The sequence below is a fragment of the Mauremys reevesii genome, linkage group 2 (genome assembly GCF_016161935.1).
Source record: "Mauremys reevesii isolate NIE-2019 linkage group 2, ASM1616193v1, whole genome shotgun sequence".
Classification (NCBI taxonomy): domain Eukaryota; kingdom Metazoa; phylum Chordata; order Testudines; family Geoemydidae; genus Mauremys; species Mauremys reevesii.
In genome coordinates, this window is record NC_052624.1 from 73,431,077 (window position 1) to 73,448,988 (window position 17,912).

At 43.0% G+C, this 17,912-nt stretch overlaps 1 protein-coding gene and 1 long non-coding RNA gene across 4 annotated transcripts in view; one reads left to right on the plus strand and one right to left on the minus strand.

Annotated features, from left to right (window-relative positions):
- The window catches only part of LOC120399147, a 31,890-nt gene extending 14,008 nt beyond the window's left edge, over positions 1-17,882 (minus strand). Inside the window, exon 1 of the long non-coding RNA XR_005594988.1 lies at positions 17,773-17,882. This is a non-coding gene — a long non-coding RNA (uncharacterized LOC120399147). The remainder of the gene's footprint in view (positions 1-17,772) is intronic.
- RBMS3 (RNA binding motif single stranded interacting protein 3) overlaps positions 1-17,912 on the plus strand; it is a 904,530-nt gene that overhangs the window by 17,320 nt on the left and 869,298 nt on the right. The window lies entirely within an intron of this gene.

The following is a 17,912-nucleotide window of genomic DNA, read 5'->3' on the forward strand; positions in this document are numbered from 1 at the left end:
ATTGCATTCCCTTAGAGTGATATGTTTAAAGAGACATTCCATTATAATACAATCGTTCAAATTCCAAGTGCTCCCTTTTTTTTTTTTTTGCATAGAAGGGTTACACAATAATGTCAAATATTGATATCAATACTACAGAAGGTTAGCTTGGGTAATCTTTATGTGACTTGAATGCTTTGTTCTATTGCTGTGTGCATCAGTATCAAGAGTAATTCTTCTGTGATAGACTCAAGTTGGGTGGTTGATGGTGACATTCTTAAGAAAAGGCCAAATTCTTGTAACTACAAATATATTTGTCAACAAAAAACAAGCATACACGACACAGTTCAGTCACATTTTGCTTTTGTTTCTTCTGTTTTGTACTTTTAGCTGAGTGTCAGCTTTTTTATAATTGCTGTAGCATGTCAGCCCCTTTAAAATGACTGCATGTCAACTGTTTAGCATACTGACTAAGGGGGCATGGGTATAGGAATTCCACCCTGTGACCTACCTGCGTTGCTCTCTGTGACATGTGGCTGTTGTTTTTTTGGTCACAGTTTTGCCACATTAGCTGGAATCATCACTGTGTGTTTGATGTGGATCCATTCAAGTCAGGAGAGTGAGTTGATTGAACACAAGGGACCAAACAGAGAACAGGAGGAGTGGGATGACATGGTGAATGTATTTAGCAGGCTAGCTGGTGAGGTAGTGATCAGTCAGCACCACATGTCTAATCCCCTCTCTGCAATTCAGAGCCTAGCCTGTGAATGTCTGCACAGCCAGGAAACAATTGAACTTAAATCAGTGTAGAACCAATGGAAATTGAAGTGGAAGTTGTTGTCTGTCTGTCTGTTTATTTATATGGCACCATCACTATAGTATCCTAGCACCCTTCAAATATTTAAAAACAGAAATAACAATAACCATCTTTCTCTCTGTTATTGGTGACCACAGATCTTGTGCTGATCAATGTGAGGCTGAAGTGTCTGGTTTTGGACCTGTGAGAGGTTCTTTTTGCTGGTTACACCATTTTTTTCCAGGTGCCAGCTGGTCTGTCCTCTGTTTATTTTTTCCTAGTTTGACTTGTACTTGGGAGGGATGCAGGTGACTGATTGGCCTCATTGGCAACGATAGTGAGCTAACAGTGGTGTGCCTGTTATCTAAAGGATGGCAAGGCTCCTCCAGTCCTTAGGGGACTGAGTTAAGGTGAGTTGTTGGTAAAAATCACGCAGTGCTCTAGATGCCTAAACTGTGACAAGTGTACTCTACACCCCTGAACACTGTGCTGCTGCTGTGCTCTAGAAAGGGGCAAAATTCTGCTCCATAATAGTGAGAATGCAAATGGGAGTTACTGGGTTTTTTAGAGGTGTAATAATAATAAAATAATAATAACAATAACAACAACAAGTAACAATTAATAAATAATATATAATATTTGGCTCTCATACAACAGTTTTCATCAGCAGATCTCAAAGTGCTTTACAAAGGAGGTCATTATCATTAGGTGTTGGGTACAAACAGGCTGGGTGAGTAGACCTGCTGGGGATTACAATTTGCAGCCAAAGCAAGGCTTTGTGTGATCTATCTGAGAGACACCTCTCTTCATTCAGGTGAGAGGCAGCACCACTGAGAAACCTAGGCAGTTGAGGGCAGGCTGACTGTGTTACATTTTTCCCTTGTTGGAAGAGAGGAGTTAAGGGTGTAAGGAAGTGTGAGAGGCCCCTTCGTGTGAGGAAGATACAGAGAAGTCAGTATGCAGCCTGAATAAGGGGCAAACTCTAGCAGGAGTCAGTTGTACAAGGAGAAAATCTTCTTTGCAAATGTTCCAGCTGCTTTCACTAACTCTCTTCATAAGGGGAATGTGGAACATTTTGAGCCAGAGTATCCAAAATACCCTTCTGCAATAGTAGCGATATTATTTGCCAATTTCTAAAATGATTTGATGGGTGGTAACTAGTGTTCTGAGATCATGGTGATTCCAGCCAAGTTAGCAGGAGAGCACTATAATTATTGTGTGAATGAAGCTGAACTTGGTGGACAATCTGAGTGCCTACCCTGACTATACCAAAGATTAGAATGTCAGTCTTTTTGTATGTATGCTCGCACCTATTCACTGTAATAACCCACAGTAGAATCATTGTAGCAAGGTTCCTATTGATGGAGAGGCTTTAGAGTCAAAATGTAGGGAAAACATTTTCTGCCTTTTATTTTTAATTTAAAAAGGCAAAACACACAGAAGATTGTCTGATTTGCATGAAAATTTGTATTCATATAAAGTACATCTTAGTATTAACAAGGAAAATTACTATCTTCAACTCTATGCCCTCTATATTTAATTTTTTTTTAATTATTTTAAAATGGTAACTTTCAATATATTTCTGTTTCAAAAGAATGCCTCTAAACTTCTGCTGTGCAGCCTGGTAGATAAAGGGGCTGTCTTCTACTGCAAGATATATTTGTTCTAATCCATTGGCACTTCTATAACAAATTCTTCTCTTTTTACTCTGACTGTCAAATGAATTATTATAGTTCAACAATTAACATTACAATTGAAAAATACTCTCCATTTAATAGCAATATTTTAAAACTTTTTTATTCTATAGGCAAAATATTATATACATTGTTAAGGCCAATTTTCATTAAATCTGCATGCAATTATATCTTTTTCTGCATTTGCAAATAAACTTTGTTTGCATTTTGTAATCCTTATATTTGATTTTTTCAAATCCTTATATTTGATTTTTATGGTAGATTTCATTATGTTTCTGTCACATTCAGGTTACAATAGGGGAGCTGTGAGCATTTGCACCTCTGGTTACCAGGCAATATGGCCTAGTGGCCAGAGTCCATAGAGTTGCCCCTGGGTTGCAGGGCAGTATGGCCTAGTGGCCAGAGTCCATAGAATCGCAGTGGGTTGTGGGGCAATGTGGCCTGGTGGCCAGAGACTCTCCCATTCCACTGGGTCCCGGCCTCTGGCCTTAACATAGCATAGGACCTTACCCCTGGCTCAGTGGGGGGGGGGGGGGGGGTTCCTACCAAAACAGGCTAAGGCTTGCCGGGGGCAAGGTACCAGTCCGTTCCCCCCCGTCCACAGGTTGCTTCCTACCGGCTTTAGTGTGGAGGTCCCCCACGAGTCCCTAGGTTCCCTCTGGGCCTCTGGGTCAGTCGCCTCGCCGGATTCCTCCTGTAGTAGGGCTTCAAGCTGGCCTGGAGAGGCTTCAGTCCCTGGCGCCTCTGCAGGTGGTGGCTGGTCCTCCGCAGGAGCTTACCGGTCAGGTCCTTCCCCTGCGCCGTGTAAGGGTTCCCCTGTTGGGCAAGGGGTCGCTCTTCGCCCTCCGGGAACCTGGGGACCAGGCCGCCTCACTACACACGAGTAGTACAGTCTATGAATCTACAAAGCCCAAGCCCTGGCTCAGGGCAGGGCAACAAACACAGGTACAGGGCTCAGACCCTCAGGCAGGGCTGAGCAAGCGGTTCAAGTCTGTAAGTCTATAAAGCCCAAGTCCTGGCTCAGGGCGGGGCAACAAACACAGGTACAGGGCTCAGGCTCTCAGGCAGGGCTGAGCAGCAGTTCAAGTCTAAAGGCCTCCTCAGGCCAGGGAGAGGGGGAAGTCTGCCACCCCTGGAAGGGTGGCGGGGGGGACGCCGGCCCACCCTCTCCACTGCGTCCCAGCCCGGGGCCCTAGCAGCGGCAGAAACTCACTGCTGTCAGTGGGGATCCAGGCCGCAACACACTGACATCGGTTCTGGCAGTGCTGCAGCCAGACTGGGGTCGGCTTCCCCTGGGCTACTTCCACTTCCCCCCTCCTCGAGTACCTGAGTCGTCGTGGTTTCGGCAGAGGGTTCAACCACCATCGGCTCCTCAGAGTAAGTTTGCACAGGTGGGCTCAGCGGGTCCTCGGGGTTGGCGGCCACCGTCAGGCTCGGCTCCTCCTCCAGGTAGCGGGAGCGGGGCAGGCTTGGCCAGTCCTCCTCCGGGTAGTGAGTGAGGGGGAGGCTGGGTCGGCCGCTGCCTTCTGTGGCCTCCCCAGCGGGAGCTTGGTCGTAGATGTCCGGCCTTGCTGACGGCTGGGGCCCTACTGAGCCTGGAGGGCCCGCCTTTGTACTTCCGGGCCGGCTCTTGACCCTTTGCGGGGCGGGCCCAGAGCCCCGTAGCTCCGCCCAGTCCAGCCTCCGGCTGGGCTCCTCGTCCTCTGGGGCGCCTGGGGACCAGGCCGCCTCACTACAGGCCACCAGCCCAGACTGAACTGGGCTTCCTCCTTTTATACTCCCAGAGACTTGGAGCATGCCCAGTAGGGACAGGGCGGGACTTCCGCCATCAGTGCTTCCATCCTGATGCTACTGGGGCTGGTGTGGGGAGGTGCTGCCCCATCACAGGAGCTCTTTTGCAGTTAATTTAAGACTTTTGGATTAATAGAAATTTGTCTTGCCTACTGGGCAAAGTGCCTGCCATCATATATAGGCTTGGCAAAATCCAATTTTTTTTTTATAATTTCAACTGATATTAGTTTTTAAGCATTCTTCCTATTTAGATTTATTTGAATTTTTACAGTTGCCAGAAATTATGGGGAGTCAGACAATTATTTAATGATAGTAGATGTTGAGATTCAAAAAGTTAAAGCTCTATAAGCATAACCACACAAATTGTCAATATAACATGTCAAAATATACAAAGTAAATATCTTTAAATCAAACTATAATAAGTTTTCAAGCAGCATTTTTCTTACTTTGCCTATCTGTACATTTCAATTATTAACAATGTAAATATTTTTTGTCAGAGTGTGTGTGTGTATGATGAAATCAACATTTACTGATAAAAATCAAATTATTCCATGACTACTTACTTACTTACTAAATTAGTGAGTTCAGACTTCTTAATTTGACTTTAAAGCACATCGCTGTGGTGGGGGTAGTAGGTATCCTTGAGTACAATCACTCTCTGTTGTGCATGGGGGCTGTAGAAATTTTAGGTTTGGCCTGCTCCCTTGTGTGAGTCTGGCACTATTTGCCGACTGGAGTACATGGAGAGAACAATCTTTGTACTCCTCTGGCAAGTCTTTGTGGACCAGAAACTGGCCAAGCCATGAACTACCCATCAACTTGTATTGGTTAATTAAAGGTGTGATTTTAAATCAATTTAATCAGACTGGTTCTGAATCCTGTGTGGATTAATTTAATTTAATTTAATTTAATTTAATTTAATTTTCAGAAGCCACCTCATCCCCTTTCAGTGGACGTGGTCTGCCATGACATCAGAAAGATGGTTGTTAAAGATCATCACCCATGGCTACCCCATCCAATTCCATTCTTTACCCCTCCCATCCCCCTTCCCATCCCTCCTCAGGGACTCCTCTCACGAGAGGCATTTATAAACAGAAGTGACCTCATTGCATCATTGAGGAGCCACAGAGCAGGGGTTCTCAACTTTTTTCTTGCTGAGATCCCCCTCAACATGCTATAAAAATGCCAGGGCCCAGTGGGAAACTCCGGGCTCCGGGCTGGGGGAGACCCTTTGGCATAAGCATAGTTTTACCTCTATTTGGGGGGTGGGGCAAGGGCTGGCAGGGCTCGAGCAAGTTCTGCACAGCAGAGTCCAGGGAGGAAGCGCCACCTCCACCCCCTCCTCACTCAGGAGGCCACCCAGGGTGCAGGGATTAGGGGCTGTGTGCAGGCAGGAGGGTAGCTCAGGGTGCAAGGAGGGGATAGCGAGGGGCTGTGTGAAGTGAGGGGAGCAGCTCAGGGTGCAGGCAGGGGGTAGTTAGAGGCTGTGTACAGGTGGGGGGGCTGGGGCTCCCAGTGCAGCTCCCAGCTTCGTAGGGGCTCTGGGGCTCCAGCTTCAGCTCCCTGCTGCTCCTGGCTTGGGGTGGTGGGGGAGGTTTGGTGGCTTCAGCTCCACCCCACTCCCGGTTTCAGAGGCTTGGGCAGGGGTGAATGTGCTGGCATCAGTCCCGGGCCACTCCCGGCTTCAGGGGGGGCACCTTTAGCCCTGCGCCGCTCCTGGCTTCTGCGGTCCCCCTGAAAGGGCTCTTGGACCCCCAAGGGACTGCAGACCCCCGGTTGAGAACCACTGCATAGAGGAGGTTTCTCAAGAATAGAGGGGAAGAGGCTTCTACTCCTGATATTTCTTCATTCTGAAGAAGAAAGGGGATCTTTGTTCTATCCTAAACCTGAGGAGACTCAAATACATTCACCATCTCAAGTTCAGGGTGGTGAAGCTAGCCTCAATCATACCATCTCTCCAAGCTCAAACCTGGTTCTCAGCTCTCAACTTGCAGTATGTGTACTTCCACAAAGCCCTCTGTCCATCCCACAGGACGGTCTGGGGTACATGAGATGTGCACCTGAACCACCTTCAAATGCAAGGCACATGGTCTCAGGATGACTTGAACCTACCCATGAGCATCCTGGATTAGAGGCCATCAGACTAGCCTATAGAGCATACTTGCCTGTTCTGTGGAACTCTGTGGTGCAAATTCTGACAGACAACATGTCAGCGATGCACTATATAAACAGGAGAGAGGCGCTCAATCATTCTCTTTGTGATAGGAAGCTGTCAAGTTCTGGCAATGGTGTCATCAATATGGGGTGACCCCACTAATACCTTCCAAGGGATCAGCAACGAGCTAGTGCATCTAGCTGCACCAGACCTAGTCTTTGGAGCACAACCTTCAGAAGCCACCTTGCCTCTTTCACTGGATGTGATCTGCCATGATATCAGACAGATCCATTGGTGGGAATGAGGAATTTCAGCTGTCCTAACAGAGACTGAAGTGCTGCTCTCCCAAACATGGCATCTTACCTGGCTGCAATGTCAAATGCATAATGTTTAAGAAAAGTAAGTGGGTTATTCCACATACTGTTTTCCAGATCTCAGAGACTGCTATCCAACCAATCCATCTCAGATCCACTATTCAATCAGTTGGAGACCCTCACCATAGATTTGTGTTCTATGGCAAACCAGGATTCAGAACTTATGTTCCAGAGGAGGTGTGAGCCATGGCTCCTTGCCAGATGCCATCTTCTTTTGATGGTCACGAGGACTCCTGTATGCTTTCCCAGTGATACCCCAATCCTCAGAATAAATCCAAGACCATATGAGACAAAGCTTCTGTCATCAAGATAGCTTCATACTGGCTGAGACAATTCTGGCTCTCAAACCTGTTGTGGGTATTCCAGCAGCCTTCCATATACCTTCCAGCTTGCCCAGACATAATATCCTAGAACCACGGTTAGATACTGCACACAGACTGGCATTCATTGCATCGGATGGCCTAGATGTTGGCTGACTGAGCACCACTGACAGAGACTGCTCCCTATAGGTTCAGAAAGTTATTATACCAAGCAGGAAACCTTCCACCAGGAAAACATACTCCTCAAAATGGAAATTGTAGTTGTTTGAGATGTAGTCAGCATGGATCTCATAATCCATCTTCTGTCCCTGCTTCTCAGATTCCTCAGCAATACAGGCTTTGCATTGCAAAGAGAATTGAGGGAGGGTCATGGCTGCCCCATGCTTTTGGCCCGTGTATGGACATGTGCATCCCCAATGGACACTTCTAGTTAAAAAAATTGATCTTCTGTGTATGTGATCCACATGCACCGTCAGGGGAATCTACACTAACTGCAACATCTTGAAGAACCACAGTTATTGTAGGATAAATAACTGTTCAGATTGGTATTTTGGCCTAAAACCTTTGCTGCAGCATAGTTATTTTTATGTAAATTGAAATGTTTGGATTGTAAAATAAATCATTTCTGTTCCATAGGCATTGACTGCACCATATTTCTCTTTGACTCTGCTGCAAAATGTGTTACATAGGATACATACAAAATCATTCATCAGTGCCTTTATATTAAATATTACACAACTGTATTACCTTTATATGAAGCAAAGCTGTTTTGGAAATACAATATATGAATATTTTTTGGAGGTGAGGAGGTTGCCTCTGATCAGATTAGTTGTGACCACTGGTTTTTATCTAGAATGCTACAATTTTGACACCAATATTAACGTATTTCAGATACGTTAACTAGAAAAAAATAAGAGAAAAATCAGCATGTTCACTGTGAAACATCTCTTTGTAGGCAATAGTGTAGCTGTGTGTCATTTTTTAGCTACTGCAATGTAAACTAGATAATTTGAAAATGTCTACATTTCCCAACTCCCTAGGATACTAATAAGCATACTTCTAATACAGATGCTTCATGCAATGGTCTTATCAACTCAGCCTGCAGTTGATGTGATACCAATACCATCAAATCACAGGCTGTGCTAAGTGTGATTAGGTGCTGTCACAATAAATCTGGCCCTCATCTGTTAGAGAAAGAATCCAGGTTAAAGGTCATTCTCTACAGCAAAGTGTGCATTTAATGCTTTTATTTGCTCTAATTGGAAATGATAGTCAATGAGAGTCATTTATAAACCTTGTCCAAATCAGTGATTCCCTATTGAAGATGGTGGGTGCTTTTGTCTCTGAGATACTGTAATTGCAATAAGGTTTATGCCATGTGATTGTAATAGGGATCAGAACTTAATGAAGTGTACTGTTACTCATTTGCACTTGTGGATAAAATAGACTTGGAAGTTTTTTTTCTCTGTTGGGAACTTGGTACTATTTCATCTGGTCTGACCTTTTATTATCCAGGGATTTTAATGAAATGTTACCTCCTCTGAAATTAGGTGCTCAAGTTAAACACTTCACATGTCTGTTTAATGGTTGGTAACATGCTCATATGGCAATTAATGCCCATTCAAGTACACTTTCTTTTTTAAATGCCATTAATTTTTTTACAGGATACAGCTCAGAGGACTGCTACTAAAACAATTAGGAGCTAGAGGGACTGAATTGTGAAGACGAATTAAAATAACTAAATATGTAAAGATTAGCTAAGGGGATATGATGATAGGTCTGTCTGGTTGTTTGTCTATCTATCTTCTTATATGGGTATCTGGGTGAAATTCTGTGGCCTATGATATACAGGTGGTCAGACTAGATATTATAATGGTTCCTCTGGCCTTAAAATCTATTAATCTATTAATCTAATCCTACAAAACAATATTAGGAGTCCAGTTCTCATTTATGTTGAGTGGTACTTTACCCTCTGAGCAGACCCATTAGGCCAAAATCTGCTTTCAAGGCTTGTCTACACTAAAGAAATTTGCATTGCTGTTGTAACTACATTGATGTAGTTACAACAATATAAACTCCTACAGTAGACTCATTGTGCTAGAGCAAAGTTGAGTTTATATTACTGAATTAAGCTACATTGTTGTAAAGTTTATGCCCAAATAAATTTGTTAGTCTCTAAGATGCCACAAGTACTCCCAATATAAGCCATCCCTTACACCAGTGTTAGCCCTGAGTATCTCATTGGAGTTACTGTGGATTCACATCTGTGTAAATGAGAGCAGAATCTGGCTCATTTACTTCAGTTGGATTACTGGTGTGAATAAGGGTTTGTAGGCCTGAGACATTTATTAGCGGTGAGACTAACTTTCACCTGTCATCTCCATATGAACTGTCTTGAATTTGGGATTTTCAATTGACATAATTAGTTGCTGCTGCAGTTGCAGAATGAATGTATATTATATATGAGCCCCATCACTATAATGAACACTAAAGCCAATTAAATGGCTTAAATGTATATATATTCTCTTTCTGTATATATGCACATGCATGTATATGGAGAATATCTGATGGCATACTTTGTTATAAAAGTTGTATTGGCACAGATTAGGTATGGTCATTTAGAATCCAATTCAGTATCTATTGAAACCAGTGGAAACACTTCCATTGACTTTGGTGGACACTGGATCAGGCCCGTAACTCACAAATGGTGAATCCGTATGAAGGTCATTGTACACGAGTAGTATAAAGCTCCCATTTCTAGCCCAGAAGACTGTGAGCTATCAGTCCTTTAATCTATCACTGATCCAGGACTAAATATTGCCCATCCTGAGTATTGGGCCAGTGTGACTTTTATGAAAATTGTACATTATGAAGGTTAGAAAGAGAAGAAACATTTTTGTGGCAATTTTTAAAGAAACAGTTTCTGTTTGAAGCTACTCAGAAGTTAGAAATGTTAGACATAGCCTCAGTCAAAATGGACTAGTGGGTAGACTGCAGGTGGTCGAAGGTACATGGCCATGAGTAAAAACAATGGGAGTTGGGTCTAAATAAAAAGAGAGTAAGTAGTTCAACACCTGCTCCATATAACATTACATTTAATAATTTCCTTTAGGTAGGGACTATCTTTTTGTAATATGTGATACATGTATACAGTGCCTAGTACATCGGGGCCCTCATCCTTGATTGGGTCCTCTTGTTGCTACCTCAATAATCTAATGACAATTTATTATTATTGTTTAACTTTCCAGAAAACTCTGGGCAGATTAGTGCTATGTATTGTTATAAATTTATTTCATATAAAAGTATACCTTAGATCAGTGGTCCCCAACGCGGTGCCCGTGGGCGCCATGGCACCTGCCGGGGCATTTATGTGCGCCCGCCTAGTGCCCAGCAGGGGAGAGAAGCCGCAGCCCCACCCCTGCCGGGGACAGAGAATGCCGGCGCCTGCAGCCTGCAGCCCTGGCGTTCTCGGTCCTTAGCAGGTGCAGGGCCATGGCTTAAGCTGGAGAGAAGCTGCGGACCCGCGCCTGCCGGGGACAGAGAACTCCGGGGCTGCAGGCTTCATTCTCTGTTAAAGTAAGAATAATAAATATATTTGGACCAGCAGTTCTACAATGTTTTACTTTTAAAAAATAAATAAGATGAAAACTGTTTATGATATTTATTTTGTAAAAACTCCGTAATTTTTCTTACAGGTAGATAAAAAAGAGCAAATTCACATGGTAAGGTGAAAGAGTAATTGCTGAATAATTTAATTAATACCTTTTACATGTAAAATTACCCTTTTTATCTTATGGATTCATATATTATGTAATATTAAATATGATGTTTTTCATATTATTTAATGTACAAATACAAAATAAGCCTTGAAAAATTGTTGGTGCCCGCCACACTCTTCTGAAAACATGAATGTGTTACTGGACACAAAAAGGTTGGGGACCATTGCCTTAGATTTTTGTTATCGGTGCATTATACTGCAGTATACAGGGATTCTTGTTTGTTTGTTTTTTAGTTAAAAATATTAAAAATGTAACGTGAGGCGGCATATTCTCCCCTGTCAGTTTTATTTTATTTTTGCATAAGATGATATTTCCATGAATGGACGTGAGTTCTTTCTCCCCTGAGACTTCACTTGACTGGCTAAAACCATCTGTTTAGATGCTTTTAGTGCCTATTTAATTGATAATCAAGACTGAGTCCTGATGTTTAGCACATTTGGCTTGCCTGTTAGTTAGTAAACTGCATTCCCACACTAAACTGTGGAAGCACAGACTATACAGAGAAAGAAATCCCTGAATTGTAATAAAACTGGCAATTTGTACTTTCTGCAAGTATCTGTTAGTAGCCCTCATGATTGCTAAGGGCTAGATTGTGTTGTTTAGGCAAAGCCCTGCATTGTGGGGTGGTTCAGAGCCACACTGCCTGAAGGTGAACATCAGGGGCATTCTGTCTGAAGATGCCAGACTATTTCTTGGAGCTCCCTAGCGTGCAGAGTAAGTATGAAGTTCTGGCCCCCAGAAAGTCAATGGCAAAACTTCTGTTGACTTCAGTGGGGCTAGGATTTCATCTTATATCCTATCTCTTTAAGGGGAGCAGCATACTTCTTCCCCCAATCTCCACATGGCCAGACAGCTCTTCTCCCTGCCTCTCTGTGTCCCCTCTGGGGAACTATACACTCTGAGATTGGCTTACAAATCATGAGATTTTACAGAGTAATACACGTTGGATTCTTTTAGTTTGCCTTCTGTTTTTTGAGCCTTTAGGGGGTCACATTTTCAAGCCTTTAGGGGGGTCACATCTCTGCAACCATGAGGGCTGGAAACATGTTTTTTAAAAGGAAAGTTGAGATTTTTATGTAATCACATGACTCCAAGAGCTGTCACTTTAAGGTGAACATGAAATATTGCAAGTCTAGCAATAAAATCACAAATGTTGGCATTTCCTCTCCTGTAACTCTGCATTGCCCTTACAGGTCATATGTGATGGAAGATCCTTTTATATTCCCATATGTCTTGTATCTCAACTGTTTAAATTGTTAGAACTGGAATGTTCTTTTCTACTACAAGAAACCTCCAGACTGCAGATTTTGTCCTTTATATTTTGGGAGGTGTGAAATACTGACTAAAGTGTGGGGGGAAATAAGCTTTCTTTGTATAACAAATGTCAATTGGTGATTGTTATTCTGTAGGAAGGCCCAGCTCCAGAAGCAACCCTGTGACTGGCTAAGTTGGCTTTTCCCCTGCTTTGTGTTGCTTACTATAGAATGCTAGAACGTGATCTGGCCCATATTCAGTACAACCAATCCTGTAGATGCTTATATGCATGTGCGTTCACATGAGTAAAGGCATTCATGTGCATGTGTTTGCTGAATTCAGCCCTATTACTGCAAGCAAAATTTAAATGACTCTTTGCAGCAGAAATTAGGGGTGAGGGTTGACTTCTTTTTTTTTATAAATGCATAAAGGGGCCATGGCAGGTTATTACACTTGTAGATTGAGAGCTGTGATAAGTAATCACACAGATTTTTCTATCCTTGCTGCTGCTATCACTGCGGCTTAGATTGCAGCTAAGGATTACTCTCACAAGCGTAATAGTGAAAGACAGGTATTTTCAACTGCTACAGCATTTGCACATGAATCCTCAGTTTGACACACATCAAGTTAGTGAATGCAGCAATTTTAATTATAAGGTATATTATTCAAAATATTCAATATTATTCTCTTCCCATTGAAACTCCATACACATAATTTTCAGGGCCAAGGCACATTTGTATGGGGTTGGAGAGGGTTTCCACTGATCATGCCCATACTATATCTGTTCTGTGAATACAGAACTTTACTATCCAACTGTCAGGCCAATAGGGACTCCCTCTCCCAGGTTTATTTCTAACGTATAAAACCCTCTTATTTTTGGGTTTGTGAATTAATTGCAAATATTTTCTTTGGGCTAAAATGTGGTGCTGTACACATTCTTAGAATAGGAGACTTTTTTGTTGCTAAAATTTTATTTTAATTAGTTCAGCAGTTTGCTTGCTTTTTAGAGAGCATTCAATTTGGGACCTTTTCCTTGTTATCATGTAGTTTATTTTTTATAATTAATATTTGAACAATCTACCCTTTCATCATGCCCTGCTTGCATGCAGCAGAGGACAAAGTTTGCCCCTTTTTAGTCCATAAAAGGCTTGACCAGCAGTTCTTGCACAACTAAAACGTCTATTGAAGTGAAGGATTCAATCCTCAGGCATTGCTCAGCAAATCTGAAGAAGTAGTAGTGGTGGCAAAGTGGCTTTCTGGTATTTTTTCACTGCCCTTGCTCTGTGAATAATCCCCCACCCCACCCCCGGGAGCCAGTTTGACCCATTGCATAACTGTGGCTGCTTTAAATTATGTTGGCTTGTTCCATCCCTAAAGGCTGGTATGCTGTCTGGGTGCTTCAGCCATGTCCCCACTTGCCCTGACAATATGCCAGGGAAAGCCTCAGCTGTCTAATGCAGGATTAGACTCCATATGAAATAACTCCTCTGGCTTTCCTTTTAATATATTTTCTGAATGCTAAATATCCATTACTACACCCACACAGCTTACTGTTTCATGGTGTTTTCTAGGAAGTATCTTTTATTAGCATAATAACTGCTCAGTGACATGTTATATTATATTGTCAAAGATCCATGTATTAATGTTTCCATAGTTCTGATGACATGATATACTGTGTTACTGTAATTTTGGCACAGATTATGTTAAACAGTTACATACCATCCAGTGACACCAAACCTTCCAGTGGTCTAATATGGAACTTTTGTAATTTGTCATAGAATGTATGTACAAGAATGCCAAACCTCAGAGCACTTTGATGCTCCTCAAATTGTTTGAGAAAGGAGAAGCAGGAATTCATTCATAGATTTTTTCGCATTTACTTTTAGGTTTATTTATTTTAAAATTGTTTAAGCCTCGCTTATGTACTGTCTTTAAGCAATGCAAGTCTTCAAGGGCCGACATGCCTGCCTTAACTCTCTTTATCTTTTTTTTTCTTTATTGAATGGCTTTGTATAAAGATTAACTGACTTTACTCACTGTTTACTGTTATTTCCTTGGCTTTTAAACTAGGACTCTAAGTGCTTCGATAAAGTGATTGAAAGATTGTCTGGTTTCATTGTTGCTCCTTTCAGAATCTCTTGTATCCTCTAGTGAAATGTTATCTCGTACTTTGTTATAGTAATAGTCCTCAGTGATTCTCAACAGGTACACTTTTGTCTTATATTCTAAGAATACAATTAGGGGAGACTGTTATCTTTCACTAGCACATCATTGTCACAAAAGCAACCCTAAATCAGGAGAATGGCTGTCACTACATGGATATCAATAGATCTCACGCCTCCTCCTGCCTGAGAAAAAAATGGGGTAGGGGAACAAAGTAAAAGAAGAATCTCCTCCCCCTGCCATTATATGTGACAACAGTGAGACTGTTCTCATCTTTCTGAACCATAGCGCATATCATCATATGGCTTGGGAAACCGACTGTTGTTCTTGCACATACACATATAGTAGCTGACTATCCATGGGAAGCACCTCAGATCCAAGCTTTAGCCTATCCTAAAAATATTTATTTAATTTAATGATTTTATATTAGCATATCATGTTTATCTGATTTGTGTAGGTAGAATTACTGAATCAGTACTTTCAGTTTACAAATAAAACCCTTGGCTTCCAGGAAAATATTTCATCCTGCAGCCTGCTCTTTAATGCTGACCACTTCTTGACAATGATCTGACTTCCATGGAAGTTTAATACATAGGTGAATGCTGAATCTGCAGATCATGCCATTTCTGCCACATACACATTTTTTCAGTTATTTGTATTGGGAAGAAAATATTTTATTGGGGCTAGATTGTGAGAATTTATTTGTGAATTTATTTGAGAGTAAGGGTTACACACTTAGTATCTGAGCTTTTCTTGGTTTCACCTCTGTAGACATGGGGTGAAGTTTCCAAAAGTGCCTGGGTGACTTAGGAGTCTGAAATCAATTTTCCAAAGAGAGGTAGGCACTTAGAAGACTCAGGGCAAGTCTGCGCTACAGCGTTACATTGGTGCAGCTGCACCGATGCAGCAGCGCTGCTGTACGACATCTGGTGCAGATGTGCTATGCTGATGGGAGAGCACTCTGCCTTGGCGAGAAGTGTAAGCTATGTTGGCAGGAGAGTGTCTACCACTGACAGTGCAGGTGTGGACAGCGCAAAAATTGTGTCACTCAGGAGGAAGGCTTTTTCACATCCCTGAATGACATAAGTTAGACCTATGTACCCGGTAGTGTAGACCTGCCCTAAGTCTCATTGAAAGTCAGTGGGACATAAGATCTGAGGATCTGTCTGCACTGCGGCTGGGAGTAAGCCTCCCCGCCAAGAAGGTAGACTCACACTAGTGGGGCTTGAGTGAGCACACTAAAAATAGTAGTCTGGACATTGATGTTCGGGCTGCAGCTTGGGCTCTCAAGCCCATCTGACTCCCTAGACTTGAGAGCCCGAGCTGCTATGGCCACATGGTTATTTTAGCCTGCTAGCTTGAGCCCTGCTTCTGAGAGTCTGTCTACCCCGTCTGGGAGACACGCTTCCAGCTGCTGTGTAAATGTATCCTTAAGTGCTGACGTCAGTTTTGATAATGGGACTTCGGCTCCTCAGCCATATAGGAACGTTTGAAAATGTTACTCCTAGGCTTCAAGTTTGGCTAAGGATCCAAGTGAAATGAGTTCAGTGATTTATTGAAATGAGCTAGTAGACATTTGCCCGCATTAGCAAATCACTATGCTATTAGTAGTCTGGGCTGAAGAGAGAATAGAATAATAGTGTTGTTTAATATTTAGTACATTGGAGCACCTGTATGGAGAAGCTTGCCCTTATTGTGCTTAGATCTAACCAGGGGTGTTAGGCCTTCAGTTTGAGGAGTAAGAAAGTAAATTATAATTATAAGAGAGAGAGGGAAAAGAAACATATATTCTTTATATATTTCATAACGTTTTTGTACTAGCATTTTCAGTTAGGTTGTTAATGATTTACAATATTTTTATATGGCTTCGATCTGTAGTGTAGTGTTCATCACTTCAAAGGGTCATAGAAAAGTGTAGTATTTGCTATATTTATGAGAGCTCTAAATAATATATTCCTCCTGATAGCTATCCACAGACCACATGGATTGACAGATTTACAGCAATTTACACAACAGCTACTGCAAAGTAAAGAGTGTGCTCGTGGGCCTCAGTCCTGACCTGGAGAGACTACCTGTAGGGACAGAAGGATAGTTCCTCCTCTGTGCCCATCAGTCTTTAGTATCTCCACTGAGATTGCTAGTCTAATGGGTATTTATGATTAAAATAAAAGTTTCTGTACATCTGAGGTAAATCTAGCAAACAGCTCTTTTGAAAGTGATTATGAAAATTAAAATGGTAAATGTGCTCATTTTTCTTGATCTCACTTGAACATTTTCTATTGACTTCAGTGGAAGGCTGATAGGTTATCAGGGGTAGGATGTTGTACAGAGATGCAGAGACTCACCTGCCAGTCACATCAGCTGGTTCCTACTACCTCTAACCCAAGATTTGAGGAGCTCTCTGGGCTAAATGTAGTTTTTGTGGTGAAATGGAAAAGTGAGGGTGGGGGGGGACACCAAACAAACAACACAAAACCCTACTACAAAGAACACCACAAGCATTAAAAAAAAGTGTTAAGCTCAGGAAAACACTTAGGTTTATGTTTGTTATTTAACAATAAAGGCAAAGAGGTATGTTTGGACTGTATCCAGGATAGGACTGTAGGATCCCTAATAATAATGATGTCAGTTGTATTTACTGAAACCAAGTTACTGTAAAATATGATCAATTTATGTTCTGAATTTAACACTTATGAAGTGTTAGAAGTAGTAGGCCAAGTTTTCTACTAGCATAAATTGGTGCAGCTTGAGGGAGAATGGAGAACTGCTACCTTGTATCTCATCTTTACAAGTAACTGATTTTTGTTTTCCTTTGGAATTCTGGACTTGAAATTGATTTTATTTATTGGCTTTAGGCTCAGGTTAAACATTGAGTCTGCTGGTCTGATTACCTTGAATCCTTGTATGATGTGATCCCTTCATGCAGGGCCGGTGCAACCATTAGGCAAACTAGGCGGCCGCCTAGGGCGCCAAGCAGTGGTGGATTAACAAATTTGCCACCCCTAGGCCCACAAAAAATTGCTGCCCCCCCACGCCAGCTCACCTCCGCTCCCTTGCGGCAAGCCTGGGAGGGAGGGAGGGGGGGGGAGAAGGGGAGTTGTGGCACGCTCGGGGGATGGCAGCGGTGGAGCGGAGGTGAGCTGGGGCGGGGAGCGGTTCCTGGCCCCCCCCGGGTTACTCCCCGTGCCCGTGAGCCCCAGCTCACCTCTGCCTCCTCTGAGCACACTGCTACTCGCTTTCGCGCGGCAAGTCTGGGAGAAAGGAGGGAAGCGCGGCGCGCCTGGGGGAGGAGGCGGGCCGGGGATTTGGGGAAGGGGCAGAGTTGGGGACGGGACGTGAGCAAATTTGCCGCCCCTGCAAATTTGCCGCCCTAGGCCTAGGCCTTGTTGGCCTAGGTGATAATACGCTGCTGGCATCAGGATTTGAGGGCACCAAAAAGCGGTGCCCAAAATGCCTGGGATGCTCACCTGGCCCTGCGACTTTAATCAGCTCCGGCTGGCTGGGAAGTGATGTCATTCCTCCTCCGGTTGCTGGGGGCGCTGCGCTGCTCCCTGCTGCTCTGGCTCTTCCCCAGGACCCCCGCCCCTGCTCAGCCCCGCCCTGCCCT